Source organism: Salmo trutta, chromosome 1, assembly GCF_901001165.1.
Source record: "Salmo trutta chromosome 1, fSalTru1.1, whole genome shotgun sequence".
Lineage (NCBI taxonomy): Eukaryota > Metazoa > Chordata > Actinopteri > Salmoniformes > Salmonidae > Salmo > Salmo trutta.
Genome location: NC_042957.1, coordinates 59,095,124 through 59,113,179, shown reverse-complemented (window position 1 = coordinate 59,113,179; position 18,056 = coordinate 59,095,124). Strand labels below are relative to the sequence as shown.

At 44.7% G+C, this 18,056-nt stretch overlaps 1 long non-coding RNA gene across 1 annotated transcript; it reads left to right on the top strand.

The window, feature by feature from the left end:
- The first annotated feature begins 17,016 nt into the window (after positions 1-17,016).
- On the top strand, positions 17,017-17,784 carry LOC115204702 (uncharacterized). Its single transcript, XR_003880440.1, has 3 exons — positions 17,017-17,115; positions 17,269-17,362; positions 17,587-17,784. It is a non-coding gene; the product is annotated as an uncharacterized LOC115204702 (long non-coding RNA).
- The last annotated feature ends 272 nt before the right edge of the window (positions 17,785-18,056 follow it).

Sequence of the window (18,056 nt, the reverse complement as noted above, 5' to 3'; positions counted from 1 at the left end):
TCCACACTCTGGAGAGCAGAGCACAGGGAATCAATATGTTTTCAATTTACAGCAGTGACTCGCTCCCTCGCATTCTAATTAGAGCTTCTGGCCTCCCTTACTCCCAGCCACAGAGACACAGAGAGAGAGCGGGGACAGACACAGACAGAGATGGACAGAAAGAGAGATGGACGAGAGTGAGAGTGAGGATTTTAGAGTTTGGTTTTTGTACAAAATGCTGGGTTTGGGAGATGGATCAGAGTGTAGTTTCTGCAGTCTTCATATTCCAACATCCCGTTCCAACTGCCTCTGCTCATGACATCATTGATGCTCTGCAATGGCTGCTTGTGATAGTACTGTAATCTGCTCTGAGACCTGTTTGTACTAGAGAGCGGGCTGTGCGTGCTGTGGTGGGGTGTGAGCCCGAGATCGTACTGAGGGCAGTGGTAAAGAAGCAGCAGGGGGAACCCGGCAGATCCTGCTGTGACAGTGGCAGAAATACAGATGTGCTGACTGCTCTGTTTCCATGGAAACAGCACCAATCCTGCCCTCCACCCAACCACATCTTCAGCTTGCACACGCTAGGCTACATACAGCCTGGTTCACACTTGCCTATAGATGTGCCATAAACCATGTCTGTGAATTCCTGGGTCAATGTCCATGTATATTCCATGCTCTTTTAATTGTGTTTATGTATTTTTGAGTTGGTCTATGCGTGCGACTGTGTAAGTGTGCTTGGGAGATTGAGAGATTGCTTTAGATAGCAACATAGCAGATGAGAGACTCTGCAGGAAAAGGAAAACAGGGACACAGTGAAGAGATAATAAAATACATACATATATTGACCTTATTTAATCCATGAATGGCGATAGCTATAAATAGTTTCCCAGTTTCAGCGCTGGCCCATTGGACATTTCCCGACTGCTGCCGCTTGTGAGCAGAGACTTTGTGTGTGAATTTGTGTGTGCGCTTTAAAGAGCCTGCATGCACAATATGTTCAGGGGGTGTATGTTGTATACGTCATGATCATCTCAACGTTGATTTGTGCACATTGGTGAGGGTGTGTGTACATTTGTGCATATGAATGTATGTGAATGGGCACGCTCTCTCTCTCTCTCTCTCTCTCTCTCTCTCTCTCTCTCTCTCTCTCTATCTCTCTAGCTGCAGTATGCTGTGGCTCTGTATGCAGGACCATCTCTGCCTCTGTCTCAGCATTACGTCACAAAGAATGGTCTGAGACAAGAGGTAGAGCTTTATTTTGATTAAGACACAGTTAAACGCAGCACAATTATTTCATTCTGTTTTTTCCCTTTTTATTCCTAAGGGTATTTCATATATGAGCCTAATCCGCTTGTTATAACAGATCAGTTTATGAAACCAATCAGTTATAGTATTGTTCTAATTTCGTCCACCAGTTTTCACTTTCTTATTCCACATCTACAGTAAATGTTTGTGTTGGTACACAGCTTTAACTATATGTTATTAGTAGGAAGAGAGTAGGGGGGTGGGGAGGGGTCTACCAGTCCAGCACCAGGTTAAAGCAGGCGAGCTGAATCAGGTTGAGCTTGCTTCAGTGGTATAGGAAGACTTGACCTTCCCAGTCACAGCACTTTTTCAATCCAATCTATTTAGTTTAGCAATGTGTCACCACCAAAGTAGTGTGGTGCGAACATGCTGGGGAATCCCAATGTGAGAGCAGGGCCCATATTTAATCTCCCTGAACCCAGTGCCTTGGGGAGGAAAGATGAAGGACAGAGACACATGACTTAGAGACACAGGGAAATATGCAGTATTTACAGGGGAATAGTGAACCACTCTCTAGGCTTTTCTTTTAGTACAATGCCTCCACTCCTGTCTCAAACAAATCCTTTCCCCAACATACTCTTATTCTGTCCTTTATTTCATAGAAAGATGCTATGGTGATATCTTATTCTCTTCCTTCCCTCGTCACTCTGTCCCTCACACACCTGAGCTGCTTGTGAGGCATGGTGGCAAATCACCTCATCTCTCTCTGCTCCACTCTGTATGCTAGATGTGCACTGTCTACCTCCTCACTTTATTGAACTGATTTTAAACCTGCACCATCCCTGACCTTGACTGAGGGACAGAGGCAGTGCCATTATGATTGAGGTGGCATAAATGCAAATAAAATAAAATAATACATTTGCAGGTTGCAGGTATAATAATAAAAACATCCAACATGCATATAAATGAATCCATGAGTGAGTAAATGGATGAATGGATAAAACAGTGAACAAAGGAGGCTGGTAACTCTACTGAACTTATCCTCTGCAGCAGAGGTAACTCTGGGTCTTCCATTCCTGTGGCGGTCCTCATGAGAGCCAGTTTCATCATAGCACTTGATGGTTTTTATGACTGCACTTGGTCTTGAAATGATCCGTATTGCCTGACCTTCATGTCTTAAAGTAATGATGGACTGTCATTTCTCTTTGCTTATTTGAGCTGATCTTGCTATAATATGGACTTGGTCTTTTACCAAATAGGGCTATCTTCTGTATACCACCTCTACCTTGTCACAACACAACTGATTGGCTCAAATGCATTTAGAAGGAAATGCATTTCACAAATTAACTTTTAACTAGGCATTCCAGATGAGTACCTCATGAAGCTGGTTGAGAGAATACCAAGAATGTGCAAAGCTGTCATCAAGGCAAAGGGTGCCTACTTTGAAGAATCTCAAATATAACATATTTTGATTTGTTTAACACTTTTTTTGGTTACTACATGATTCCATATATGTTATTTCATAGTTTTGATGTCTTCTCTATTATTCTACAATGTAGAAAATGGTACTGTATGTTTCTCACCAGCTGGCTTGCAGTTCTCCCCTGAGAGCGAGCTAGTTGTCGTGAGACGCACCGCGATTCATCTCTCACAGGGCGCAGCCATCTTGCTTAGACTCTTGTGCGTTCCACGGTGAAAGAGCTATGCAAAGTAGCTTAACGAGAGGTGACCATTGCAGGACTAAGGACGGTTATAAACACACTATCCCTTAAGTCCTGCCAACCAGCACCTCCATGTATAAAGCAAGAAATAAGCTAGAAACGTGTGTGAGGTAAAAAACCTATCATGGTCAGGCAGTTTACACTGTTGGCTTGATTATTTTTCCACAAAGAAAAGGTACACCCATTTACGTCTCCTCTCATTCAGATAGTCTATGAGACAAAGGCTGATACTGTAGGTCCCATTCTATACTATCGTACAGTATTGCACAGTGTATATTATAGACAGTAATATTACACTGTTGGCTTAATTTTCCAGTATTTGGCTGAGTTTATGTTAGCCCAACCATAGTGAGATTACACTGGTGTTTTTTCACACAGTTGCGATAGTTTTCGTTACACTACTTTACAGTACAGACAGTAACTATCATAGTTTCCCTTGGAAACTGACATCACAGCTCTATTACACTGAGGGTTTCAGTGTGTAGTTGTCTTGACTATAGTTCTGTTGCCCTACTTTACAGTACAGACAGTAACTATCCCTTAATTGGAAACTGACAGCTCTATTACAATACTGTTTTTTCACACAGTGTGTAGCTGGGTTTACTGTAGTTTTTCTGATGCACTACTTACAGTAGGGCTACATACAGTAACTATGCTAGTTTCTAGTGACTATCCTAGTTTCCCTCGGAAACTCACTTTTCAGCGATTACACTGCAGGTGTTACTAGTTTTCTGTTGTACTTACAGTTAAGACAGTAACTCTCCTAGTTTCCCCTGGAAACGCACATCTCAGATCTATTACACTGAGGGTTTCAATATATAGCTGGGTTTAGTATATTTTTGTTACATTAGTTTACAGTACAGACAGTAACTATCCTAGTTTCCTTTAGAAACTCCCATAACAGCTAGATTACACTGCTGGTCTTACACAGTGTATAGATGGGGTTGCCATATTATTTTGTTATACTGCAGGGTATACACTATCCATCTCTTCTTCCCACAGAGAGAAACTACCATGTCCAGCATGGCTTTTTGCCTTGAGAAATGCGAGGTGTCTCTGCCCACAGGCAGCTGACTGCATCTAAGAAGGTTGGCACTCTGCTGTCACCCTGAGGTGCTTGCCACTGGCATTGGCAGCTTCTCACAGGTCCAAAGACCAAAGTGAGAGAGCCAAGTGGAATCCCCATGGGCACTGAATACAGTGATGTAAGGCTGCGAACTCCAATTCCGATGCTGGCCACCACTATAATTCTGGTGCCTCTAATGTCTCAGAGTCTTCTAATGTTGAAGTCCTGGTTGACTGAATGTTTCCGAATGAGTTCAGATGAAGGAGTCAACCTACACCCAAACCCCTCATTCTGGCCAAGGGTTCTATTTGACAGACACGTTAACCGGCCATTACAGTTGTCCACACGCTCCTCTCGCTGTTGCGGGTGAACTAGGGGCTTCCCCCAGTGTGTTGTGCCCGGCTAGGGCAATGAACACTTTTCACAGACGCTGGCAATACGAAAGCTTTATCAGTTTTTGTTAATTATGGTGAGAGAGTTTTGGGCCAGTGCCTATCCGACCGAACTCTCACATTGCATGGTGGACACTGTTACCGCAGCATTTCAGCTGGTCCGCCAGCCTTTGTCTTTTGCTGTGCACCCAAAATAACACAGACACCGTCAACTGTTGGTGATGAGTGCACAGGACCTGTGCTACAGCTTTGGGACAGGTTCGGGAGAGCACAGGTGGACCTGTTTGCATTTCAGGAGAACACATTGCCCCAGCTAGTTCTCGATGCCCTCTCTCATGATTGGCCGGCAATGCCGCTTTACACTTTCCCACCATTTCCCCCGATCACAGCTACACTAGAGAGGGTCATCTTGATTGGCCACCAGCTGCTCTTGATAGCTCCATGCTGGCTGAGACCACCATGGTTCAGTCTTCTGTTGTCTCTCCTCTCAGGACCACATGGCAGCTACCCCTGAGGCCTGACCTTCTCTTCAGGCTGGTGAGACACTGTGGCATCCGGACCCGCACCGCTTCCAGCTTCGTGTTTGGCCTCTGAGAGGTGTTAGTGGACCAGTCTAGGCCTTCAGAACAATGTGGTGAACACATTGCGGGACGCCATGGTTTCTTCCACCAGTGCATCATATCAGTTGTGGTGGGGCATATTCTGTACCTGGTTTGAAAGCCATATGTGCAAACGGTTTTACGGTTTTCACAGTCACTGCTCGATGCGGGCCGAGCGCCATCCACATTGAGAGTGTATTTAGCCGCTGTCTCGGCATGCCATGACGGATGCCAAGAGGGACCCATGGCTTGCTACCCATTGCTCTCAAATTTATGAAGGGAGTTCGATGTCTCTGTCCAGCAGTGGCTCGGTGCCAAACTGGAACGTTGGCGTGGAGCTGTTAGCGCTTGCTAAGCCACTCTCAAACCCCAAGAGTTGATTACTTTGAAGCACCTATTTGTGAAGATGGCATTCCTGTTGGCCATTACCTCCACTAAGAGGGTGAATGAACTTCATGCCTTTTCAGTGAGCACTGAATGTTTTTCAGAATGGGTCCAGACAAGAGGAGTGTCACCCTTCGTCTTAACCCCTCATTCTTTCATTCCAATATGGCATAGCAGCCAGACGTCCTTTGTCCTCCTCTTGTCGTGTCCCGTGTATATATATATATATATTTACATATTTTCTTCACATATCTTTTTATATATTTTTTTCTAAAAACTCAACCTCAAAACACTCTCCTGCAACCCACCTCACCAATTAAAAAAATTTAAAAATATTATTTACCTCAAATCTGAAATCCACAACAGAAGCTAGCCAGAGGTTAGCCAGAGGTTGGCCAGTTCACTGGCTAACGTTGGAGTTCAGCTAGCCACGGTTGGCGGTCATCAGCTATCCCTTAGCTAGAAAAGCTATCGCCAGTTTTGTACAGCACGACTCAGACCACAGCATACCGGACCTATTTTCTCTCCATATCCCCGGATTTCTACCGGAGGCTCTGGACATTTACACTTGGATCTTGCAGCTAGCTAGCTGCTACCTGAGTGACTATTGGCTAATGTCGGCCCCGGAGCTAACATCAATTATTCCGGAGCTAGCCAGCTGAAGAGTTCCATCAGCCACTCCTGGGCTACAATCACCTATCCGGACCCGTTTTACTGCCGATGCGGAGCCCCATCGGGCCTTCACTACTGGACTACCGACGTTATCTGCCCGAGGGAGTTATCCAACTGGCCCCTCCGTCGCGACGTAACCTGAATGCCCATCTGCGGCCCGCTAATCGTTAGCTGTCTTATCGGCTGCTATCTGAATAGGTCAATCGGACAATTTTCTTAGGCCACTATAACTATAACTATTTTGCCAATTGGACTGGTCCCCCCTACCACACGGAACCCCACTAATCTATAGACGGAAACGCACGAGGTGGCTAAAAACAGACCTCCCTCCATCTTCTGCCAGCTTGCTACCTATGGCCCGGCTAGCTGTCTGAATCTCACTGGACCCTTATGATCACTCGGCTAAGCATGCCTCTCCTTAATGTCAATATGCCTTGTGCATTGCTGTTCTGGTTAGTGTTTATTGGCTTATTTCACTGTAGAGCCTCTAGCCCTGCTCATTATACCTTATCCAACCTTTCAGTTCCACCACCCACACATGCTATGACATCTTCTGGTTTCAATGATGTTTCTAGAGACAATATCTCTCTCATCATCACTCAATGCCTAGGTTTACCTCCACTGTATTCACATCCTACCATACCTTTGTCTGTACATTATACCTTGAAGCTATTTTATCGCCCCCAGAAACCTGCTCCTTTTACTCTCTATTCCGGATGTCATAGACAACCAATTCTCATAGCTTTTAGCCGTACCCTTATCCTACTTCTCCTCTGTTCCTCTGGTGATGTAGAGGTGAATCCAGGCCCTGCAGTGCCTAGCTCCACTCCTATTCCCCAGGTGCTCTCTTTTGATGACTTCTGTAACTGTAATAGCCTTGGTTTCATGCATGTTAACATTAGAAGCCTCCTCCCTAAGTTTGTTTAATTCACTGTTTTAGCACACTCTGTCAACCCGGATGTCCTAGCCGTGTCTGAATCCTGGCTTAGGAAGGCCACCAAAAACTCTCAAATCTTCATCCCTAACTACAACATTTTCAGACAAGATAGAACTGGCAAAGGGGGCGGTGTTGCAATCTACTGCAGAGATAGCCTGCAGAGTTCTGTCCTACTATCCAGGTCTGTACCCAAACAATTTGAACTTCTACTTTTAAAAATCCATCTCTCTAAAAACAAGTCTCTCACCGTTGCCGCCTGCTATAGACCACCCTCTGCCCCCAGCTGTGCTCTGGACACCATATGTGAACTGATTTCCCCCCATCTATCTTCAGAGCTCGTGCTGCTAGGTGACCTAAACTGGGACATGCTTAACACCCCCAGCCATCCTACAATCTAAGCTTGATGCCCTCAATCTCACACAAATTATCAATGAACCTACCAGGTACCACCCCAAAGCCGTAAACACGGGCACCCTCATAGATATCATCCTAACCAACTTGCCCTCTAAATACACCTCTGCTGTTTTCAACCAAGATCTCAACGATCACTGCCTCATTGCCTGCATCCGTAATGGGTCAGCGGTTAAACGACCTCCATTCATCACTGCCAAACGCTCCCTGAAACATTTCAGCGAGCAAGCCTTTGTAATCGACCTGGCCCGGGTATCCTGGAAGGATATTGACCTCATCCCATCAGTAGAGGATGCCTGGTTATTTAAAAAAAATGCCTTCCTCACCATCTTAAATAAGCATGCCCCATTCAAGAAATGTAGAACCAGGAACAGATATAGCCCTTGGTTCTCTCCAGACCTGACTGCCCTTAACCAACACAAAAACATCCTGTGGCGTTCTGCATTAGCATCAAACAGCCCCCGTGATATGCAACTTTTCAGGGAAGTTAGAAACCAATATACATAGGCAGTTAGAAAAGCCAAAGTTAGCTTTTTCAAGCAGAAATTTGCTTCCTGCAACACAAACTCAAAAAAGTTCTGGGACACTGTAAAGTCCATGGAGAATAAGAACACCTCCTCCCAGCTGCCCACTGCACTGAGGATAGGAAACTCTGTCACCTCCGATAAATCCACTATAATTGAGAATTTCAATAAGCATTTTTCTACGGCTGGCCATGCTTTCCACCTGGCTACCTGTAATGGAAATTATATGATTAAAGGTTTGACTAAATGATTTCACCCTGATACCATATAACTTTGTGAAATATATTAAACTTATAAGTATTATTAATGTGTTAAAAACTATAATCCAATACTGTGTGTGAGAAGACTGTTTAAGACTAAGACACTGTTACTATTTCAAATTGAACAGGGCATAGTTGATAAGACGACCTTGTGAAAGGAACAGGAAAATGGGCCTCCCTAAGTTAGGGAGGGGAACAACTGACCGAAAACGGCTAGGCTGGCAAAAGATAAGGAGACAGGTGGTCTGTGTACTGTGGAAAAATACAGCCGCCTAGTTGTGGGATCTTAATTTTGTACTGCTTGTTTAGCCTACAAGACGTTACGGTCGTATTCATTGTTTGTTCCTTTTGTTTGTAGTGTTCTAAGGTAAATAAATACTACGATGAACACTTACCACGCTGCGCTTTGGTCCACTCCTTTTGACGACCATGACAGAAGATCCCACCACCAAAGGACCAAGCAGCGTGGGCCGATGGACTGGACAAGGGAGGACATCCGGGATGGCAAAGGATCCTGGACCTGGGAGGAGATCCAGGCCGGAAGGGATTGCCTCCCATGGTAACAGATGGAAGCAGCGAGGGAGGTACAGCGACGAGATCGACAGGCAAGGCAACAACGGAGGCCCGAGAGGCAGCGCCCCAAAATATTGGGGGGGGGGGGGGCACACGGGTAGATTGGCTAAGGCGGTTTTAAGACCTGAGCCAACTACCCGTGCTTACCGTGGGGAGCAAGTGACTGAACAAGCACCGTGGTATACGGTGATGCGCACTGTGTCGCCCATGCGCACTCACAGCCCAGTGCGCTCGGTACAAGCTCCTCACCATTGCCGTGCTAGAGTTGGCCGTCAGCCAGGAAGAAGTGCCTCCAGTGCGCCTCCAGACGCCTCCAGAAGAAGTGCCTCCAGACCTCCAGTGCGCCTCCACGGCCCAGTATATCCTGTGCCTGCTCTGCGCACCCAGTCTCCTGTGCATCTCCCCAGTCCGGTGAGACCGGTTTCAGCTCCACGGAGGAATCCTCCAGTGATAATCCATGGCACGAAGCCTCCAGTGATGATCCATGGCCCGGAGCCTGTAGGGATGATCCATGGCACGAAACCTCCAGTGATAATTCATGGCCCGGAGCCTCCAGTGATGATCCATGGCACAAAGCCTCCAGTGATGATTCATGGCGCGGAACCTGTAGTGATGATCCATGGCACAGAGCCTGCAGCGACGGTCCCCAGTCCGGAACCTACAGAGTCGCTCTCCAGTCCGGAGCCTCCAGCGACGCTCTCCAGTCCGGAGCCTCCAGCGACGCTCCCCAGTCCGGAGCCTCCAGCGACGCTCCCCAGTCCGGTGCCTCCAGCGACGCTCCCCAGTCCGGTGCCTCCAGCGACGCTCCCCAGTCCGGAGCCTCCAGCGACGGTCTGCAGTCCGGAGCCTCCAGCGACGGTCTGCAGCCCCGAGTCTTCAGCGATGGTCTGCAGCCCCGAGTCTTCAGCGGCAGTCTGCAGCCCCGAGTCTTCAGCGACGATCTGCAACCCCAAGTCTTCAGCGGCGGTCTGCAGCCCAGAGTCTTCAGCGGCAGTCGGCAGTTCAGAGCCTCCGGCGATGATCCACGGTCTGGTTCCTCCGGCGACACAGAAGCGGGGGGATCAGCAGGCGGTGGGGGGGCTATGCCCCGAACCAGAGCTGCCGCCAAGAATAGATGCCCACCCGGACCCTCCACTATAGGTTCAGGTTTGCGGCCGGGAGTCCGCACCTTTGGGGGGGGGGGGGGTACTGTCACGCCTTGACCTGAGAGAGAGGGTTTGTTTCTCTATGTGGTTAGGTCAGGGTGTGGTGCGGGCATTCTATGATATCTATTTCTTTGTTTTGAGCCGAGTATGGTTCCTAATCAGAGGTAGCTGTCTATCATTGTCTCTGACTAGGAATCATACTTAGGCAGCCTTTCCCCACCTGTAGTTGTGGGATCTTAATTTTCTACTGCTTGTTAAGCCTACAAGACGTTACGGTCGTATTCATTGTTTGTTCCTTTTGTTTGTAGTGTTCTAAGGTAAATAAATACTACGATGAACACTTACCACGCTGCGCTTTGGTCCACTCCTTTTGACGATCGTGACAGGTCCCCCCCAAAGCCAATTCCTCCTTTGGCCGTCTCTCCTTCCAGTTCTCTGCTGCCAATGACTGGAACGAACTACAAAAATCTCTGAAACTGGAAATACTTACAGTGAGGGAAAAAAGTATTTGATCCCCTGCTGATTTTGTACGTTTGCCCACTGACAAAGAAATGATCAGTCTATAATTTTAATGGTAGGTTTATTTGAACAGTGAGAGACAGAATTACAACAACAAAATCCAGAAAAACACATGTCAAAAATGTTATAAATTGATTTGCATTTTAATGAGGGAAATAAGTATTTCACCCCCCTCTCAATCAGAAAGATTTCTGGCTCCCAGGTGTATTTTATACAGGTAACAAGCTGAGATTAGGAGCACACTCTTAAAGGGAGTGCTCCTAATCTCAGCTTGTTACCTGTATAAAAGACACCTGTCCACAGAAGCAATCAATCAATCAGATTCCAAACTCTCCACCATGGCCAAGACCAAATAGCTCTCCAAGGATGTCAGGGACAAGATTGTAGACCTACACAAGGCTGGAATGGGCTACAAGAGCATCGCCAAGCAGCTTGGTGAGAAGGTGACAACAGTTGGTGCGATCATTCGCAAATGGAAGAAACACAAAATAACTGTCAATCTCCCTCGGCCTGGGGCTCCATGCAAGATCTCACCTCGTGGAGTTGCAATGATCATGAGAACGGTGAGGAATCAGCCCAGAACTACACCGGAGGATCTTGTCAATGATCTCAAGGCAGCTGGGACCATAGTCACCAAGAAAATAATAACACACTACGCCGTGAAGGACTGAAATCCTGCAGCGCCCGCAAGGTCCCTCTGCTCAAAAAAGCACATATACATGCCCGTCTGAAGTTTGCCAATGAACATCTGAATGATTCAGAGGACAACTGGGTGAAAGTGTTGTGGTCAGATGAGACCAAAATGGAGCTCTTTGACATCAACTCAACTCGCTGTGTTTGGAGGAGGAGGAATGCTGCCTATGACCCCAAGAACACCATCCCCACCGTCAAACAAGGAGGTGGAAACATTATGCTTTGGGGGTGTTTTTCTGTCAAGGGGACAGGACAATTTCACCGCATCAAAGGGACGATGGACGGGGCCATGTACCGTCAAATCTTGGGTGAGAACCTCCTTCCCTCAGCCATGGCATTGAAAATGGGTCGTGGATAGGTATTCCAGCATGACAATGACCCAAAACACACGGCCAAGGCAACAAAGGAGTGACTCAAGAAGAAGCACATTAAGGTCCTGGAGTGGTCTAGCCAGTCTCCAGACCTTAATCCCATAGAAAATCTGTGGAGGGAGCTGAAGGTTTGAGTTGCCAAACGTCAGCCTCGAAACCTTAATGTCTTGGAGAAGATCTGCAAAGAGGAGTGGGACAAAATCCCTCCTGAGATGTGTGCAAACCTGGTGGCCAACTACAAGAAACGTCTGACCTCTGTGATTGCCAACAAGGGTTTTGCCACCAAGTACTAAATCATGTTTTGTAGAGGGGTCAAATACTTATTTCCCTCATCTATGTCTGGCCCTTACATAGTTCACCGATTCATTTGGTATTGTGATACCATATCCTCTTTGTCGGTGATCAACGGCGCCTCGAAAAGGACACAAGGTGGAAGTAGTGCGGCAGCAGCTATTTAAGGGGATCAGCCGCAGCACTACCCGGTACACGGGACTAATCTGAAATTCTTACTCGGAACGTATGTGGAAGAATACCATATTGAAGTGATCCTATAGCACACATAACCGTGGTTACATACGTAACCTTTGTTTCCCATCTCCTCCAAAACTATCTGTGTACACTATTTTATCACAGTTTCTAAACCTAGAGGCGCAACATTGAGAGACTTCCCGGAACGCTTGCGAAACAGGCCAAGCAGACAAGGTTTGGGGTTTGAGAAGTCAATGAGAGAAGTGAAAAATTCTTCCTTAAGTTGTTAATCTTCTCTAAATCTAAAGGCACAATCTAGATTTGAGCCAACTTGTTATTACTCCAACCTTGTGAATGTGACAAACTGACACATTTTAATTTTAGCCAAAAATAAATGTATATCGAATGAGTGCCTTTGATTTGACGGCTTGCACATGCTCAGTTCGGAACGAGGCAACAGTTGGACCCAATGATGTGTTTCTGCGCATGAGCTTAGCTAGCCAACGTTGCCTTGACATCACCTACAAGTGTGATCAGGGTTTTCTATTGGAGAAGCAGGTTCTGCCTGTACTATCTTTGAATTTATTTCTTCTTTGTTTGGGTGTGTCGTCACTTCCTTGTTTGGCCATAGATGGCTTTTTCCAGCTCATCGCCCTTCACTGTCCTGGGGTAATATTGCCGGTTTCCCCCTTTTTTCATTTTTCAAGCAAACATCTAAAGGAATTTGCTAGCACACTAGTTTGCAGGGTTGCCATGTCCACAGTTTTCGGACAATTGGGCTACTATGAAAACAATGTCACGGGTGAAAATGTATTGGTCACGGGTTGTGGGTTTTTGGACTGCTTCTGAATTGCACTGCGGTAGCCTATGCCTATGCCAATTGACTTAACAAGTCAATCTCACTAAGTCATTGGCACACCCCCAGGTGCACAGACAGGACCTGTCGTCATGAGACAGCCTTTTCGATGTTCCGAATAAAACCCCCATCTGGGTTTTCCCACTTCAGACCAGCTTACCTCGATAACGAGAGGGCCAAGGTTTGAGAGGAGACCAAGCTTACCTCAATTACGAGATGGCTAAAGGTTGCAGACCATGCATTTCTCTTGCTGAACTTTTAACCATACCACGTGGTTAAACTCTTAGACTATGGATACCGACAGAATAAGAACAAGTCTTTGATATTAATTACTAGTCTGCAGCTAGAAATTCGGTATCATTGAACGCGAAGACCGACAACCGCCGAAACATCTATCCTATAACGACATGAATGAATGTCACTCTGAACTATCCATTCTAACCACGAGAGAGAGAGAGAGAGAGAGAGAGAGAGAGAGAGAGAGAGAGAGAGAGAGAGAGAGCGGACAAGCTCTCCAGCAGAAACAAACTTTTCAACAGAGATCCCGACGACACACTGAGCGTAAATATATATATTGATTGCAATTATTCCCGAATGAGTGAGCGTTCATGTGCAAAGGATTAGCATTTCAATTGTTATAATTATCAACTCTGTAGTGCCTCCTCAGCTGACCCCCACTCCCCTTTTGTCTATCAAGACGCCATGGCGGTTTAGCCCACTAGGGCACATTCTATAATTTCCTTGTAACCATATCTACTGTCTGTTATGCATTTCTGTGAATTACCTAGTTAGTAAATAAATGATTTTAAGACAATTTATGTATGGATGACTCATAGTGAAGACTGGGTTCTTGCAGATAACCAACAATTTACGACGTTTGGAATGAGACTAACGTGAGGTAAATAATAATTCATTAATTCGAAGACTAATTGATCAGATATTAAAATATCTGAAAGTTATATTAGGAAAATTATAACTTTGTAATCTGAATATTTTCCTTGGTGCCCCAACTTCCTAGTTAATTACAGTTACATGATTAATCAGTTTAATTGGACTTTCAAAATCTTAGCTAGCAGTAATCATCATGAATCAAGTCGACAATCTACTGGCAAATCCTTTTTAATCCTTGTCATATGGGGCGGCAGGTAGCCTAGTGGTTAGAGCATTGGGCCCGTAACCGAAAGGTTGCTAGATTGAATCCCTGAGCTGACAAGGTAAAAATCTGTTGTTCTGCCCCTGAACAAGGCAGTTAACTCACTGTTCCTAGGCTGTCATTGTAAAGAAGAATTTGTTCTTAACTGACTTGCCTAGTTAAATAAAGGTTAAAAAAATATAAAGAGAAATATAGATAAAATGTAGCGGTGCTCATTGGCCATTGGACATAAACATCACACAACAAGTAGGAAATTGCAAATTCAACAATGAGTGGTTTGGAAGGAATCAGTGGCTAACTGCAAGCATGCAAAGCAATCATTAGCCTGCTATTCAGTGGAATGGCTGTAGATGTGTGATCTCAAGTCTAAGAATAAGGGTCTCTTTTCCTAGTTTAAAATGATAAACATTCAACGTTGGTGGCAGGTAGCCTCGTGGTTTGAGAGTTGGGCCAGTAACTGAAATGTTGCTAGATCGAATCTCTGAGCTGACAAGGTAAAATTATTTTATTCTGCCCCAGTTAAGCCACTAGGCTGTCATTGTAAATAAGAATTTGTTCTTAACTGACTTGCCTAGTTAAATGAAAAATTGGCAAATGATGTCAATGATGCATAATTTGTGCCGCTCTCAAAACAACTGTTAACTTGGAACTGCATAATCTGACTTTAGTGAGTTTAAGACAACTGGGAACTCTGGAAAAATGAGCTACGACTGGGAAAATAGGTTTTGAACTTTCATCCAACTTGGAATTGTAAATCGGGAACTTGGGCCTCTTTCTAGAGCTACAACCTGAAGATCTCTGACATCATCGTGATTCAACTTTTTTTTTCTTTTTCGAGTTCCCAGTTGTCTTGAAAGCACCATGAATCCAGAGAATTCCAGACTTTGATGACAAAGTTTAATAAAAAAATATTGGCCACGAAGGACCTTCCTGTTCAAGTGAGCACAGCACAACAAGGTGCGTACAAAAATGTTTTGTATGCTGCTGCATAAATGATATAATATGCCAGGGAGATATGTATACTGTAACTAAGAAAGTAATACTAAGTGTATGTTGTGTAGTAAGCTGTTAGTAGCCCATGTGCCTCACCATAATAATTTTGTCTATTTTCACCTCTTAATTTTGCCTACTGTTCTGACTTGGTGGTGCACATGTAGCCTATAACCTGTTTTTGAGAGACGTAATCATTGAATATTGTAAGAGCTTTCATTGTCTGTTTATATACCCCCTTTATTTATCCTACGGTTCTGACTTGGTGTACAGGAAGAACACTGTAAGAACGGCGCAAGTTCTGAATTCTGTCACAGTACATTTCAAAAGTGCTGAAAGTCCGTCCTAGCTCGCTCATTAATGTCTTAATCGAAATTACAGATTGCTTCTTATCCGCTTGTCGTCCCCTTATGCCATAGTTTGTATATCTCAATTGTCAGTAGAAACCATATTTGTTTATGCAAGTCAGCCATATCAGCTATATATTTTTTAAAGGCAGTAAATTAGGCTGAATGAACTGTTTCGCTGCCAGACAAGGCTCCGCTGATAGCCAGGTGTAGCAGTGGTATAGTGCAATTAATGTATTGTTTAGTGTTGTGTTGTGTAGTGGCTTTGCTGGCATGCATCCCGCTTTTTGTTGTTGTTGCTACACCAAGATTTACATGCTAAAATCACCACTGATTGTTTTGGAGTCTTAACATCTGGCACATAATAATAGCACAATTGCCAGAAAATAGCCTAATATAATATTTTTGAAGTTTGTCCAAGTATTTATTGTACAGAGATTTCAAGATCCTCTGTCCAACGTCCATCACGCAAACTCTCCTCAAACTCTCCTGTTGGATTTATCTATAGTTATGCACATGCATAAGGACTCCATGAAAGTGCTAGCTACTGCCCTCATTCAATGCCATTTTGACTATGCTAGTACTTCCTGGTTTGGGGGCTTATCTAAACTTATGAAGGGGAAGCTCCATATAGCCCAGAATAAGCTGATCAGGGTAGTATTGAAGGTGAGTCCACGTACTCACATAGGCAGGAGCTGCTTTCAGGAACTAAACTGGCTGCCTGTTGAGGCTAGGGTGTCCCAGATTAGACTAGGTTTGGTTTACAGGAATATTTATGGTCCTGCGCCCAGATATCTAAGTGAGTTTACTTTCCTCGTGTTAGGGATGCACACAATCACAGCACCAGATCAGGTGTTGCTGATGTGTGCTTATACAGGTTCAGGAGCAATGCTGGGAAAGGTACTTTCTTGTATACTGGAGCCTCAGAATGGAATGAGTTGCCTCTGCCTATAAAAACAATGTCCTCTCTGGACAGCTTTAAAAATAAAGTAAAAATATCTTTGTCTTCTGTGCCCATATGAATAACCCCTATGATGTAACTGGAAGGATGAGATAGATGTTCTTCTTCTATGTTTTTGTTTTATTATTTCACTGCCATACTGTGTTTGATCTTGTCTAGCCATCTTGTCTCAAGAGGACCACAATGGAAATAAGTCCCAGACTTTATAGTGTGTTATCCTCGATGATTTTATTCATGTGCATGTATGGCTTTTAAGTTTTTGTGTGTTTGTTTTGTAAAATGGTCGAATTAATAAACTAAACTAAAACATGCGCAAACTGGATTTATTTACGATTAGAAACTGGGTGGTTTGAGCCCTAAATGCTGATTGGTTGAACACCGTGGTATATCAGACCGTGTACCACTGGTATGACAATAAATGACTTTTTACTGTTCTAATTACGTTGATAACATGATTATAATAGCAATAAGTTACCACAGAGGTTTGTGGTATATGGCAACATATTCTTAAACATGAAATAATTATTATTTTGATTGAAAACCAAATGTTGCTTCTTAGCCTAGGTCATTACAAATTGCGTCAATATTCCTTCTTAATTCACTCCATAATGTTATGAAACAAAAGCGTTATTGGATAAATGTGGCAACTCGTCTCTTGCTGCAACATGTAGGTTAGTTTTCGGGGCCTGTGGGCAGGTTTTGACTGGTCATTGATCTAGTAATTTCAGCTGGACCTGGCAACCCTGCTCGTTTGGTACTTGGCTATTCCCCAGTCGAATCGAAGCATGTTGACCCATTTAAAGAGACTACATTTCAGTTTTGTCTGCGTGCAGTAGGGTCTTTGTCAAGGTGAGTGATGTTTAATAAAAAAAAAAAAGTTACACAAATGAAATGTTGTACTTCGAAAAGTATCTAAACATGTTTGCCCACATGATTCTAAATTATTTCAGAAGAGAAATGTATACCTTGATTTTTCATGATTGTTGACTATTTGATCCACAGTTAATGGACATGACCAAGGCAATTATAATTCAGTTCAGTAACAATATCAACCAAACCTGGAAATGTCAAAACGCAGGGAGAGCGCCATGTCACGGTGAGACTATTAATAACTTGGGGCAATAAATTACTGTGTTGTTGGATTACTTTACATTGACAACAGAGGGCAGTGTTGACAAAGAATCAAAGGTTTTCAATAAAGGCCATCCAATAAAATGTTAAAGTTGTATAGGCACTCTGTATCTTCAGCTTTGTAATTTGATATACTGATTATCCTAAATTCAATAGTAAAGCTCCTATCTGAAGCCCTCTTTTTTACAGATCAGAGTTAACAAGGGAGCTCTTGGGCCAGTACATCTCAGACACCCTCAGCCACATTCACACAGTGAGGGAGTTCAGCGACAGGCATTCCAAATGGGCCCTTCAGAGGGAGACAGAACTGGAAATGATGAGGGACATCAAGGAGAGGGCAGACAGAATTGACCTTAAGTTCGACCATGTTCGTAACTCAGAGACCAAGGCCAAGGCATTTGGGGAGTTCGTATGGAGCGGTCTCACCCAGGGGACTGCAGACAGTAGGCGTGAGGAGCTGGAGAAGGAGCTGGGGGCTGTACTAAAGGACACTCCGGGAGGCCTGGAGAAGCTGGATTACTTCCTGGATGCTGTGGAGTGTCTGGCGGTCACCTGTCTGTTGGTGTTTGAGGAGAACAGGTTCCTCTGTCTGCCTCAGGGGACGAGCCCTGCCAGTGTTCAGGCTGTCATCATTGCTGCCAGAATAGCCTGCCCTCTCC